General features: G+C 53.5%; 1 long non-coding RNA gene across 4 annotated transcripts; it reads left to right on the top strand.

Annotated features, from left to right (window-relative positions):
• Window positions 1-6316: 6316 nt before the first annotated feature.
• On the top strand, window positions 6317-13286 carry LOC144319721 (uncharacterized). 4 transcript variants are annotated; one of them, XR_013385450.1, is made up of 5 exons: window positions 6324-6445; window positions 7029-7405; window positions 8023-8304; window positions 8810-9423; window positions 12623-13286. It is a non-coding gene; the product is annotated as an uncharacterized LOC144319721 (long non-coding RNA). The 4 variants fall into 4 exon arrangements; XR_013385448.1 differs by having other exon boundaries at window positions 9804-13286; XR_013385449.1 differs by having other exon boundaries at window positions 6317-6445; window positions 7240-7405; window positions 8810-13286.
• Window positions 13287-14819: the final 1533 nt, after the last annotated feature.

Here is a 14819-nt window from a genome sequence, read left to right as displayed (position 1 = left end):
AAATAAATAAATAATCCCAAACTGTAAACAACCCAGATGCTCATCCACAGGAAAAAGGATAAAGAACCTTTGGCATATCCATCCCATGGGTTAGAACTTGGAAGAAAGAATAAACTGCATCCTGGATAAATCTCAAAAATATTATGCTGAGTCAAAGAGGTTGGACCCCCAAAGAGCACATACATATCATATAATTCCACTTATATACAATTTTAAAATAGGCAAAACTAACCTATGGTGATAGAAATCAGATCAGTGGTTATTTTGAGGTGAGGGGTGAGGACACAGGAAACCTTCCGAGGTAATAGAAATGTGCTGTGTTTTGATATGCATTTGTCAAAACTGGTTGAACGCTACACTTAAGATAAAGGTGTAAATTAATTTAATTACACTACAATGTGTAATTGTATTAATTTACAAAGGTGTAAATTAATAAATTACACTACAATGAAAAATAGATTTTTTAAAAGACTTATTTATTTCATAAAGAGAGAGAGCACGAGCGGGAGGGGCAGAGGGAGAAGAAGAGAGAGCAATCCCAAGCAAACTCCAGCTGAGCACGGAGCCCGACGTGGGGCTCAATCTCACCACCATGAGATCACAACCTGAGCCAAAACCAAGAGTCCCACCTTTAACGGACTGTACCACCCAGGCGCCCCCCAAAAATACACTTTGAAACAAACTTGACAACACCAAGTGTCAATGAGCATTTAGAGCTTTCACACACCGCAGCTGAGAATGTATAATAGCACATTCGCTTTGGAGAGCAGTTTCTTGTAAAGTTGAACATGCACTTCCTGTGCAACCCCATAACCCCGTTTCTGAGTGACACTCAAGACAAATGGAAACCTTTGTCTCCACAGAGGCTTTTATGCATATGTTCATAACACCTATCTCCATAACCACCGAACACTGGAAATTCTCCTGATATCCAAAAGCCCATGAATGAATGAACAAATGGTCCACCCGATGGAATACAGAACACTACTCAGCCGTGAAAAGGAAGGAATTACGGATACACTCAACAATGTGGTTGACTCTCAAAAGCGTGCTGAGCAAAAGGAGCCACAGAGAAAGGAGCATATGCTATATGCTAACAAAAAATGGGTTAGTAGTTATCTGGGGCTGGTTTGTAAAGGGGCAGAAGGGAACTCTTTTGATTGCCGTGGGGTCGCATGGGTCTCTGGAATTTGTCAGAACTTATGGAACTTAAAATGATTGCAGTTTATTGTATGTAAATTAAACCTCAATAAAATTGTTTTTAAAATATATTCATTTAAGGGACCCCTGGGTGGCTCAGCAGTTGAGCGTCTGCCTTTGGGTCAGCACGTGATCCTGGAGTCCAGGATCGAGTCCCACATCGGACTCCCTGCATGGAGTCTCCTCCCTCCTCCTGTGTCTTTGCCTCTCTCTCTGTGTCTCTCATGAATAAATGAATAAAATCTTTTAAAAATAAAATAAAACAGATTCTTTTAAAAATAGAGTGTTGGGACACCTGGGTGGCTTAGTGGTTGAGCATCTGCCCTTGGCTCAAGTCCTAATCCTGGGGCCCTGGGATCGAGTCCCTCATTAGGCTCCCTACAAGGAACCTGCTTCTCCCTCTGCCTATGTCTCTGCCTCTCTCTGTGTGTCTCTCATGAATAAATAAAATCTTTTAAAAAAGTAAAAATAGAGTGTTGGCCGACTGGCTGGGGTACAGATTGGCATTCAGGCCACATGGGAAGACTTTGCTGAGCTTACCAGGATGCAGACCTCTTCAGATCTTCCATTAAGGCTCCTACAGGTGTCGGGAGCCCTGAACCCAATCTCCCACCCCCCAGCCACCCACTGGATGTGAGGGCCTTGAGAGTAAGGAGCGGCATCTCCTATCCATTCATCCATCTGCCATGCAACAAACATTTGTGGTCTCCTCTGAGCTAAGGCCCTCCTGGCACTTAGGTTCTATTAAATAAAGAGAAAACAGACCCTTTCTCCCAACCCCCCCAAAAGGATATTAATAAAATAATTTAAAAATAATGATTTGAAGGTGCTGAAACAAAGAATAATAATGGGGTGGGGCAATCAGTTTCAGGAAAGGTCCAACAGGGCTCCTCTGGAGAGATGACATTGATGCCAGAGACAAGGAGGAGACGCGCCAGCATGGGGCTGCCTCACTGCCACTTCTTCAGAGCCCACCACGGTTCAAGGTGCTTAATAAATATTTAGGAACACAAAGATGCCTTAAATTAATAAATTGGCCTTTGTGCTGTGTATCAGTCTGGGTTCTCCAGAGAAACAGAACCAACGGGGAGAGACAGGGACAGAAACAGAGAGTGACTTTAAGATCTTGGCACCTGGGTCATCCTGGGGTAAAAATGGGCCATGGCAGGATCAGAAAGCTGTGTCCTGGACCCTGTGAGGGGGCAGGTGCCAGAGGAAAATGAACTGTCCTCTCCACTGCCCGGCTGACCAGCCCTCCACCCCAGCCCCCAGACGAAGGGGGCAGTCACTGGCTGCAACAATCACCCTCACATCCTGGACTGTCAGCCAAAGGCAGCAGCAAGCAGTGGCCCAGGACGGTGGGCGCAGCGGCCCTAGCAGCCCAGGTGAGCAGGTGTGGCCAATGTGGTCCTGAGTGGGCAGGTGGGCCCTCTGGGCGACAGCAAAGGTGGCATGGAGATCTGTCATGGTGACTGAGTGGAGAGTGACAATGCTGTGGAGGGGAAGAGCCCAACAGAGCATGGAAGCGTGTGACTCCTCCGGGAGTCCTCCTGGAGATATTCACAGGGGAGTGAGCCCTGAGGACAAGAGCACTGAGAGCGCAGGCCCTGGACGCCCTGCCCACCTAAGTTAACCTGCCCGCACCTGGAGGCTCCGCTCTTGCTCTCGCCTCTGCCTTTTGTCTTCTCAGCCTGGGGGCTCTCTGCACCAGAGAACTTGCTGGGGGCCACCCTGCGGGGGACTTGACTGCCGCAGGCATAGCCCCTGTCAGTGGGTAAGGACCCAGCCTCCGGGACTGCCCTACAGTTAAAGAAAGTTAAATAAAAGCAGAAATTCATTTCTTCCATTGTACTAGCCACATTTCTATACTTGGTAGCCCACAAGCCACCAGGGGCTACCGGATTGTACAATGTAGACTCAGTACATCCTCATTGTGGTAGAAGATTCTATCGTGCAGCACTGTCAGAGTCCCCAGGGGGAGTGAGCCCCAGTGTCTCTGCTCATTAGCACACTTTTTGACCCTGTCTCCCTCTCCGTACAACCTTACCTGTGTTTCCTGGGATTTCTTTCCAAATAAAAGACCTGCACCCAAGTCATTGTCTCATTGTCTTAAGGTCTGCTTTCAGGAGACCCTAAGTCAATGCAGCAGGTGACATCCGAATGAGAGCAGCTGGGGTGACAGCTGCCACCACCTGAGAGCCTCTGAAGGAGCTGAGGCCATGTCCCTGAGCCCTGTGCCACCCCTACCTCTCCAAAGGTGACAATTGGAGGGACATGTAGAGGCCCCCAGGCAGAGAAGTCAACAGCTCTGCAGTCAGGTATTGGGGCAGATGTGGGGATCATAGGAATTTGGGGCAATGCTAGGTCAAGGCAGAAGGAGCTGGTACCTCCCAGCCTGGGGGTCTTTTTCAGAGCCCTGGGCCCTGCTCTGGGGGGCACATGCGGTGAGCAGCTGGTTTCCTTGGCCCTGGTGAGCAGCTTTCCTTTGGCTAAAAGGCACATGGCTCTGGAAGCCCTAAGCAGGCTGCTTCATGGAGGGAGGAGCCCGCACAGTGACAGGGAGTAGGAGGACATTCTGGGACAAGCGCTTGTGACCATCTCACCCTTCGACCCCACATTCCCTTGCTCCCTGGAGTCTTCCTGAGCAGGGCTGGATAGGGTGGCAGTTGGAGAGCTCAGAGCCATGAGCGCTGTCCCCAGGGCACTGTCAAAATTAAATTAACATTTTTTCCATTTCCCCTTTATTGCAAACATATTGAGGGCTGTGGTGCAAACTCCATTTCTCCACTGGCTTCTCCGCCCCTGGTTTCTCAGCCTGGGCTTCCAGGGCAGGGCTGAGGGAGAGTGGGGAGACAGGTCTTATGCCCCCTCCGCAGCTAAACCCTCAAAGGACCTGGTGCCCCAGAGATGGAGCTAGTGCCAGCCAAGACAGGCCCATGATCCCCTAACCACCCACCCCTCTGCTCCACTGGCTGCCAGCCCTCCCAGCTCCCAGGCGCCCACCTCTCTCTGTCCCTCTTTCATGGGGCTAGATGCCCCAGAGGAGAATAAGTTCCCACACCCACCAGCCATCAGCCCATGGCAGAGATACTCAGAACACAGACCTGCCAGGCCCGCGGATGGGAGAACAGTTTGTGTGGGGGTGCCCTTGGGTCACTTCATCTCACCAGGGGCCCCAGAGGAGAATTAAGGCCTCCTAGGGATCCTACATGCGTTCATTTGTTCAATAAGTGCATACTGGGCACTCCGTGTATCCCAGGCCCTTGGAGACACTCAGAAGGGTTGGGCACCGTCCTGCCCTACAGAGTTGGCACGAGAATAGGGGACACAGCCAGGCAGTGCCGACCCAGAGCATGGTAAGTGCAGGGTGCTCAGAAGTGACCTGAAGGGGTCTCCTGGCTTGGGTGGGCAGTTTGTGGAGACAAGAAAGGGGAGGGGTATTCCAGGCAGGAGAAATGGAGAAGATTAGAAGGAAGAATCGGAACAGTGTGGTTGGGGGTGATAAGCAAGGAGGTGGGTGGAACATGAGGTGGGGTGCTGGGCCAGAAGAGGCTGGAGGGGCATTCGGGGAGGGGGAACCTACAGTGGGGAGCCATGAAAGGGACTGAGCTGAGGAGTGACAGCAGTCAGGCTCATGTTTGAAGAAGTCCCCCTGGCTCCCCGTGGAGGGCCTCCGAGGGGCAAAGACGGGGCAAAGACGAGTGATGTGCACATAGTAATAGTCTGGGTCAGAAAGGTTGAGCTTGGGATGAAGGCAAATGGAGAAGGGAGAGAGATTAAAGTCGTGGGATCATATAAATTGGCTTTGGTCAAGCAACAGGACCAAGGGTGGGGGTGAGGGAAAGGGAGGAGTCCCTGCCCAGGAATCAGGTAGGTGATGGGGCCCTCCACTGAAAGAGAGAGGCTTGGGGAGGAGCAGGGCTCGGGGAGCCTGGGCTACTGAGTGGACGGACCGGTGGGTCACCCCCCCTGGGCACATACATCTGGTTCTGGACCTGCCAGTCTGGAACCCTGGTGGGGGCGGGGGAGGGGGCTGGAAATCGGATGGGGAGAACTGGGGCAATCATCCATCCCAGCATGGTATCAGGCCACTGGCCCAGGAAGAGGACGGTGAGAGAGAGGGCCCTGGGCAGACCACCGGCATGAGGATGAGCTCAGAGGGAGGCGCTGGGAGTGGCAGGAAGAGGCCAGGATGTGCAGGGGCTTCATGGCAGGTGGGGTTGTCCAGGCAGCCTGGGAGGTGGGGGGAGGTAGGCACGGGGAGGAGCAGTGGTACTCAGCCACAGAAGCTCCAGCATCCATCCCTCTGTCCGTGGAGGCCTGGGTTCACGAGCCAAACCGGAGAGGGTTCCAGAGAGAATGGGCAGTGAGGAAGTGGGGGAAAGCCGCCAGGGGCAGCGATGGTGGGCCGATGAAGCACCAAGAGTGACTTGTCTCATCTTAGGATGAGAGCAATTTGAGGGTGGGGCCGTGCTGAGGCTGAGAAGGGTTTGCAGACCCAGGAGAGCAGGGGGGTCGCTGGGGTGAGGTCTCTGTGCCCAGAGGACATTCATCACTCAGTGGACAGTGTTTGGATAAGTGAGTGAGCAGGTACAGATGGCAGGACCGGACTCCAGCATCACACAGGCCCCCTCTGTGTTGGGTACCAAAGGGAGGGGCAGGCCAGCAGGGCAGGAGGATTTTGCAGAGAGGGAGGCGGGAGTCTCCATGGGGTGGCTTAGGTGTTTGGAGTAAGTGGGGGAGCGCAAGAGGGCCTCTACCACTGACACCCCCAATGCTCCCACCCCTCTCCACCATCCAGGAGTATGTGGATATGTTGGGGGGCACCGTCTCAGACACTGCTGACTGTGTGGCACAGGGCCCGAGTGTGAGGGACTGAAGAGGACAGGACAGCTGGGCACCCAGCTCTAACCCTGACGCCCTGCGTGCCCTGGAGCGGAACTCTCCTCTCAGACCCTCCCCCCTTCCCCACCTGCACCACGGGACCCTGGCAGCAGCTGTCCGAGGGGTGCCATGTGACATTCCGTGAATCTTGCATTTCAGACTGTGGAATTCCGAGAAGTCAATACTCTGATTCCAGGCTTCTAAAATTCTATAACATAATTTCTTGTGTTGCCACCAGGGATGAGTCCAGCAGACATCTCTCCCCTCAAAATTGCTCTGTCTGCCCATCCCAGCTGCCAGGTCCCCATCCCTCCCTTCTCCCCATCAACTCTGGGCACGGCCAGCCTCAAACACGTCCCAAGTGAGTACTTGGCAGGCGGGGGCCGTGATTCATGCGCCTCCAGCAGGCTTCGTGGCTAGCCCGCCCGCCAGAGTATGCAAGACATTCTTGGCCTTGCCGGTCGCTCGGGATTAGCAGGGCGGGGGCGGCTAGGGCAGGGGGAGGCAGACTGTGCTCTCCGTCCTCAGCGAGGCAGGGGGCATCCAGGCACGAGCATGTCTGAAGTGGCCGCCAAGCTGGCCAGGGAGGGAACATCGCCCCATAAACTGAGGCCACGTCTGGGACCCAGACAGTGAGTGGGGGGGACATTTGAGGAAGGCTGCCACCTGCTCCGTGTCCAGGGAGGGAAGAAGGGCCAGGAGTCTGGGGCAAGCAAGGCTCCTCATCTGAGGCTGCTCAGCACCCTGGCCCTATTTTCCTCCACAAGCCCCTTCCTGCCCCCATGTCCCTTCTTCCTTCCCTATGGTAGCCTAGCCCACTCCATCTCCACCAGTCAGATCCCAGACTTGGCTGAGAGCGTGAAGCCTGTTTCTATAGAGTCAAGAAGCAGAGAACCTCAGCTGCTTCCTCTCTCTCTCTCTCTCTCTCCCTATACCCACTCCAGGTCCCCTACCTGCCTCCCTGAAGGGCCATGCCTCCACGCTCAGACCATCATTTCAGAATAAGATGATGTCTGCCTAAAAGCAAGCCTCTCAAGTTAGGTCAGAGTCACACACAGGGCATTGCACGCACACACACACACACACACATACACACACACTTGTCCACATGCACTTTGAGACCAGTGTCCTAGAACAGGGCCCTGCTCCCCTCAGACCATCATCTCAGACCAGAGCTGGGATCCGGGACCATGTGGCTGCAGGCCCAGGGAAAGGAAACAAAGAATCCTGGCAGATCCCTCACCCACTCATGGGCTCACCTGGTCCACAGAAGAATCTCTGCCAGGGATAGGTGTAAACAGTCCCCAGGGCTTCCTCACAGGTATGTTCTCTCCCCAGGCTCTGGTGGAGCACTGGCCAAGGCTTCTCTGGAAAGGGCAACACGAGGGACCCAGGCTGACCCAGAAGTGGCCATGCCCTTCTGGAGCCTCAGGATGGATGAGGAAGCCAGAACCCACAGTGCCATGGGGCAGAACTGGGCAGTGGAGGGTCTGGAAGTCTGAAAGCCATACCTGGGAGCCAGGGATGCATGACAAACCCAGGAAGGGATGGGGGCTAGGGAGGCCATCTCCAGCCCTTGGAGAAAGACAGGGCAACTCAGGGATGGGAGGGCCAAGGTTTGGGCACAAGGGCCCCAAGTGTCACAGTCGCACCGGCCAGAGCCTCTGGACGTAGGTGACACAAGTCTGTTAGCTCAGGAGCCGTGTGCACAGGTGCACAAAGGGCCACCTGTCAGCCCAAGGGTCTGTGGAATCGCCCCAAACTGCAGTGAAATGGGAGAGATCATGGGAGGGGGAGATGTTCCTCTTACCTCTGCCTCATCTTCTAGCCCCCAAGACTGGGAGCCCAAGACTGGTCTAAATCCTGGCTGTACCATCAATCAGCAAGACCTCGAACAAGACCCCTAATCTCTCTGAGCCTGACTTTTCTCATCTCTAGAACAGGAGCAGTAATAAAACACAGAGTAATTGGAGAACAACACGGGCCGAATCAGGTAAGGGCCTGGCACCATGACACGATGGCTGTACCCAAAGGCACCGCTACATTCATCATCTCTAGGCCCCTCTGAGAAGCACCTCGGGGGTGCTCACCTCAGGGGGAACAGTCGGAACCAGCGGCCCGGAGCCCCTGCTCAGCCCTCAGCACCACCCGAGTGCGGACAAAGAAGGGACAGAAGCCCAGCTAGACCCAGCTTGCTTCCAGCTCCACTTCATTCCCGATGTAAGTACCAAGACCTCTCCCCACCGGGGCACCCAGCCAAGCCCCTCAGAGACTGTGCCAGATCCGGAGGACAGCTTGGCCAGACCAGGGATGGAGCTTACTGTTCAGTCCTTAAAAGTCCACCAGACTGAGCTCCTCTCCCAAGGCGGAGGGGGCCGGCCTGTGCAAGGGCCGCATTCCCAGCATGCCATAGAGGGGGAGCCAGCCGGAGGTCTCCCCAGAAAATGCCTGGCTCCAGGCCAAATCCTGGGAAGAGGCCACAGCATCAAGACCTGGAGCAGCCCAGCTGAGCTGTGCTGAGCATGCCTCGTGGAGCCAGCAAGCAGGGGTGGGGTGCACTTAGGATGGAGCTTAATAAAAGTGGGGGAGACAGGCAGGGGGGAGGGGGCTCAGTGAGTGCAGCAGGGCTCCCAGGAGGGGTTCAAGGGGATGCGTCCACAAGGACCCCAGGCCCACTCACCCCTCCTCCCCATTATCCTTCCTCCTGTCCGGCTCTGTCACACAGCTCCCATGGGGACACCCAACCTGGGATGCACCCCTGGCCTCCTGCCTGCCTGGCTTGATCAGCCCACCATGTTCCTCTCCATCCAAGGTGTGAGTGAAGTCCAGACCAGAGTGGCCCAAGGCCTGGGCCTCCCTGAGGACATCTCCACAAAAGCCTGGTCAACCCAGGCCAGCTAGGATTCGGGCCCCAGGCCCTATTTATTTAGACTCTGGTGCTGTGGTGCAGAGTCACCGGGACCTGTCCCTGGAGTTGTTCTGGAAGAGAGGGACATGGGCTGAGAGCCAGGGACGCTGCACACATGGAGACCCAAGCAACTGTGCATTAGCTCCAGGAGTGAGCTAGCCTGCGGGACAGTCGTCAGCTCGCTCCGGCAGCCCATGGAAGTCTGTCTGCCTGGAGGAGGAAGCATGACCCTCAAGCTGAGTTTGAAGGAGAAAGAGGCCAGATAAAGATGCCCGGCATTGGGAAGTGGAGGGGCCAACCAGAGGCAGGTGTGTGGCAGGAAGAAGGACAAGGCGGGGCTGCAGAAATGGATGGGCACCGCCCCCCTTGGCCTGGCGAGTGATGACAAGGGGGTAGGACTGCATCTCAGAAGTCACAAGGAATAGACAGAGGTGAATAAGGAGGGGAGGGACTGCCCGGGAGAGGGTCCCTGGCATTGGCATTCTCCCTGAGAAGCAAGAGAAGAAAGAGGGGGGCCTCTAGGAGCTACTCACTCCCTTGTGGCCTGGCCCATCTGCCTCTAAAGGCTGAGGAAACTTCTGATCTCTGCCCACCCCCCACCCCCAAACACACACAGTTCATCCATGAAGGATGTGCTGTAAGAGGGATGAGGGACAGGGTGGTTCATGCAATCATCCTCAGACTCTGTCCAAGATCCAGGGTGAGACAGGCTCCCAGGCCCCAAGCGACAGAAACCCAGGGTGGCTGTGGGTCACAGGGCATCATAGCTAGACCCATTCTTTCTGCTTGCTTCTGACTACCCGATCCCCAGGAATGCAAGTGGCCCTGGAAATACTGTTTAGGTACAAACGCTTCTTCAGGAGATCTCCTGAGGGACAGGCGAGGAGCAACCGAGCTGAGGAGAGACCAGGGCATGGGGAGCATGAAGAGACTCCTCCTGGCCACCAAGTGGCCCTGGTCCTGGGGAAGGGCAGGCTAGGCCGAAGCTGTCTTTCCCATGGTCCAAAGGAAGAGCAACAGATGGAAGGAAGAGAGAGCAGACGGAGGAAGCAGCAGAGGAGAGCCCTAGACCAGGGTCCCCAGGCCTATACCCTGCTCTGCTACCGGCTCTGGGGCCTTAGTTTCCCCATCTGTAAAATGGACATGCTGTCCCAGTGGCTCCTTTGACCCTGGTTTTCCCGCTCTTCTGTTCTCTGCTGCTGTCAAAGCCTCCCCTAGGGGAAGAGGGCTCTTGCCCCTTACAGAAGCCCCTTTCCTCCACCCACTCCCCTATTCCGTGTGGCCAAGATGAGAAGGAGCAGCTGGCTGGGTATAAGGGGGTGACACTAGGGGGCCTAAGCTGGGGAAATAGCCTGGAAAGGCTGGGTGGGGAGGAAATTGGAAATTTTTTAAACCTTGACAGCTGGAGCCCTGTGAGTCAGTGGGGCAGATGGAAGTGATTAGGCACTGGCGGGAGGTCCAGTGGGGCGGAGACAGGAACCCATGCGGTGAGCTCGGAGCTCAGACCTAGGCGGGTGGCTTCCTCCCAGCCACACTGCCTCCAGGGACACAGGGCTGCTCCTCGTGTTTGGAGGCACTGAGCCAGGCTGTGCACCAGGCTCATGTGCTGGGGGCTGAGGAGGCTAGAGATGGGGACTCCAGGCAAGAGAGGGAACCCCAGAACAGGAGAGAGGCATGGGACACTGGGTGTCCTCATCTGGACAGCAAGCATTATGGATCCAATAACAGGGGGTCCCCTCGTATCCACTCCCCACCCCCAGAAGGTCCTAGGACCTTCCCTAGTGATAATACAAACATCCCCAAAAGTCCAATCTGTATTCCCTCCTTAGGAGGCTATGCTTATGTCCCGCAAATGATAACTCATCTCTGAGTGAGAGGAAAGCAGGGAGTAAGCCATTTCACAAAGAATTCCACTTTCAACCATTTATTGAGCTCTTCCTGGGCCAGCGTGGAATGTGAGGAAAGCCCTCTCAGTCCCTGCCCTTGAGAAGTGTCCAGTCAAGTGGGGAAGACTACTGCACACGGCTATGGAGAATCAGAGTGAGAATATCCCAGCAGAGCCATGAGGAAGCATGCAGGATGCAGAGGCTGTGAGCTGGGGCTGTGGAGAGCTGGGTATGGTCCTGGGGAGACACTGAGGAGGGGGGCGGTGAGAGAAGCCAGGAGGAGAAGGAGGGATGTTGCACTTTGATGAATAAGGAGGTCCCTGGTCTCACTGGAATAGTGGGCAGCAGTCAAGTCAGAGTAGATGTAGGGGTGAGGACAAGGAGAGGAAGTAGCGGTGAGCCGAACCCAGCTGCAGGGGCAAGGGGTAACTGACAGGTGGGCCCTGAAGGGGAGGGCTGCGGAGGGTTGGAGACACATATGCAAAGCCTCTCTCAGGGCCCAGGCCTAGCTAGAGCCACATTAGCCATCCATCCTCAGGCCCTCCCCACAGACCCGCCAGCCACTCCCCAGATCACCACAACACTCAAGCATGACATGACTGTGGGGTACCAAACCAGCTGTGCCAGAGCATTTCGTGGCTACATTCCTCCCCAACCATCCCAACCACCCTCTCAGTGTTCAGCAAACATTCACCAATGGCCACTGTATCCAAACCTGTGTCAGGCTCTGTGGCACGGAAAAAAAACAAGCATGGTCCTGGCCAAGGAAGTGAGGCAGATAGAGCCTCCTGGGTTCCATGGTTGACAGTTGGAAGGAGGGGACCATTCTACCTGGGAGGGGGGGATGCTGTGGGAAGGAGGTAGCTCTGGAGGCAAGACTGGTAAAAGAAGCAGGAGTTTGCCAAGCAGGCCCAGATGAAGAGCTGTCATGGGCACAGAGATGGGGTGTGTGTGCAGGGGGCCTCTTAGGGAATTCAGAGCAGATATCCAGGACCAGTCCCTGGAGGCCATGGGGCGGGTCATTAAAAGATTTTAATCAGGGTGCATCTATAGTGTAGAATATTACTCTGGTGACTAGATAAAGCCTGTTTAGAAGAGGGGACAGACATGAGAAGGGCTTAGGAGATAAAATTTATAGGATTTGGTAACAGAATGTAGGGGGTTGAAAGGGGAAGAAGGAGGCATCTGGATAGCAGGGAGGAAGGAGGCACTGTAGGTGGAAAGAGCTGATCTGGCGCCATCACCGAGCTTCTCCAAAATCCAATGGCTTTGCAGCATCTGGGACATCTCAGTGATGATGTCCATGAGGGCTGTCAGCACACAACTGGCAATGGAAGTCTTTAATGAGGATGAAGGGTCTTAAGCAGAAGGCCAAAGAGCTCACAGTGTTCTCATGGCTAAGATGGGGAGGCACTGGAGGCTGTAAGCAGGGAAATGACACAATCAGATTTAAAAATATCATTTCAGCAGTAGGGAGGAGGCCTGGGCAGAGAGAGAGACTGGAGGCAAAGAGACCTAGGATGAGGATGCAATGTCTGCCTTGAGGCCAGGCCTCCAACAGAGGCCAAGGTCAGAGAAAGGGTCATAGTTGAGACCCTCGAAAGCAACTAACCTAGCTTTCAAGGTCACAGTGGATCTCGCTTTTTACAGAAGTAGGGTCTTGACAAGTTGGGTCATAAAAGATGCTACACTGATACTTTATGTTAAATCCTATTTTTTTTTAAATATTTTATTTATTTGACAGAGCACGCACAAGCAGGCGAAGCAGTAGGCAGAGGGAGAGGGAGAAGCAGACTCCCCGCTGAGCAGGGAACCTGACATGGGGCTCAAACCCAGGATCCCGGGATCGTGACCTGAGCCAAAGGCAGACACTTAACTGACTGAGCCACTCAGGTGCCCCAAAATCCCATTTTAAATGACTCGACCCAAAAACAAAATCAAGAAAGCAATTCCATTTGCAATAGCATCAAAAAGAACAAAATATTTCAGAATAAATTTAACAAATTTATTTTGTTACACCAAATCTTGTTACACCAAAAACTACACAACATCATGGGGAAAAAAAAATGAAGATCTAAATAAGTGGAAATATGGCCATGTTCGTGGATTGTCTAATTCATGAATATTGTTTAATATACTACCAAAAAACAGATTCAGTGTAATCTCTATCAAAATCGCAATGGTATTTCTTACAAAATGGAAAACTCATCTTAAATTCATATGATAGTTCATATGATAGTTGGGGGCCCCAAATAGTCAAAATAATCTTGACAGAGAAGAACAAAATCAGAAGGCTCACACTGCCTGATTTTAACACTTACTACAAAGCTATAGTGATCAAGGCAGTGTAACACTGGCATAAGACAGATATATATAGAGATATAACTCAGTGGAATAAAATTGAGAAATAAACCATTACATATGTGGTCCATTGATTTATTTTTTTATTTTTATTTATTCATGAGAGACACACAGAGAGAGGTAGAGACACAGGCAGAGGGAGAAGCAGGCTCCATGCAGGGAGCCCGACGCGGGACTCGATCCCAGGAATTTGAGATCACGACCTGAGCCAAAGGCAGACGCTCATCTGCTGAGCCGCGCACATGCCCCTGGTCCATTGACTTTTGACAAGGGTGCCAAGAACGTTTATTAGGGAAAGAATAGTTTTTTTTCAACAAATGGTGCTGGGGCAACTGTGTATCCACATGCAATAGAGTGAAGTTAGAACCCCCTACCTCACACCACATACAAAAATTAACTCAAAATAGATCAAAGACCTAAACATCAAGGTAACACTGTAGAACTCTTAGAATAAAACAAAGAGGTAAATCTTTGTAACCTTGGATTTGACGATGGTTTCTGAGATGTGACACCAAAAGCACAAGGGAAAAAAGAAAAAACATCCATCGGGTATCATAAAAATGAAAGACTTTTGCGCATCAAAGGATGCTATCAAGAAAGTGAAAAGACAATTCACAAGATATTTGCAAACACATTTCAAATGACTTAAGAGAATATGTTGCATAAAAGTCTCCTCTCAAAAAACTTCTCCATGGTGGGGTGGAAGGAGAAGACTCTTCCCTAACATACAGGGTGCAGGGTATCCTGTCCTGCCCTTCCTGGAGCGCGTTCGCCCAAAGGCGATCTGCCCATCTAGGAAATTAGGGAAATAAAAATCAGAGAAGGGTGGGAAGAAGCAGGGACACTTGCCCCTGGGGCAGCCACAGTTCTCTGGGAACTTGCTCACAAATTCCCCGAATTCCCCCATATTAATTTTAGAACGAGTCCTCGAAACCCGAGGAGGCCGGGGACGTCCCGGCGCCAGTTCAGGCAGCTCTCAGAAAGGGGACAGTGTGAGGGAGAGGCTGTCTGGCCTGGCCTCCTCGTCCATGGGAAGGTCACGAGAGGCACGAGCCGGGGCCAAGCCCCGTGCAAGGCGCGGGCTCAGGCGACAAGCCAGAAAGTCCTGGGGCCTGAGGCCTCAGTTCCCAGTGACATCAGTGCAAGGTGTCAGGGGGCCTGAATCATCGGGGCCAGGGCCAGCCCCCTCCCGGGGGGAGAGCATAGCAGAGGTATGAGGCAGCCCGGGCCAGGCAGGCGGCCCTGGACTGGGCTGGACACCGTGACTGTTTTATAGAATTAGCAAGTGGGACCCGCCACAGGGGGGCGGGTGGGGATATCATTGTCCTGGATTCCAACAGGCTGCATCCCCCCGCCACCTCTTTCTGATTCACAAAATTAATTCCAACGGCTAGAGAGAGGAGCCTGTCAGCAGGGCCAAGGGGTCATAAACACGGGGAATATTAATAACTGCATCCAGGCTGCCTGGGGGGCTGGGGGGCCTGCTAGAGGGACTGACTTCTTTTGTCTCCTCATCAGTGATGTGGAAAGAGGAGAGTTTACTCAAGCCTGGGGCAGGTGCTGACCTCCATCAGGGCAGG

The sequence above is a fragment of the Canis aureus genome, chromosome 8, assembly GCF_053574225.1.
Source record: "Canis aureus isolate CA01 chromosome 8, VMU_Caureus_v.1.0, whole genome shotgun sequence".
Lineage (NCBI taxonomy): Eukaryota > Metazoa > Chordata > Mammalia > Carnivora > Canidae > Canis > Canis aureus.
This window is presented reverse-complemented; position numbering and strand designations above follow the sequence as displayed.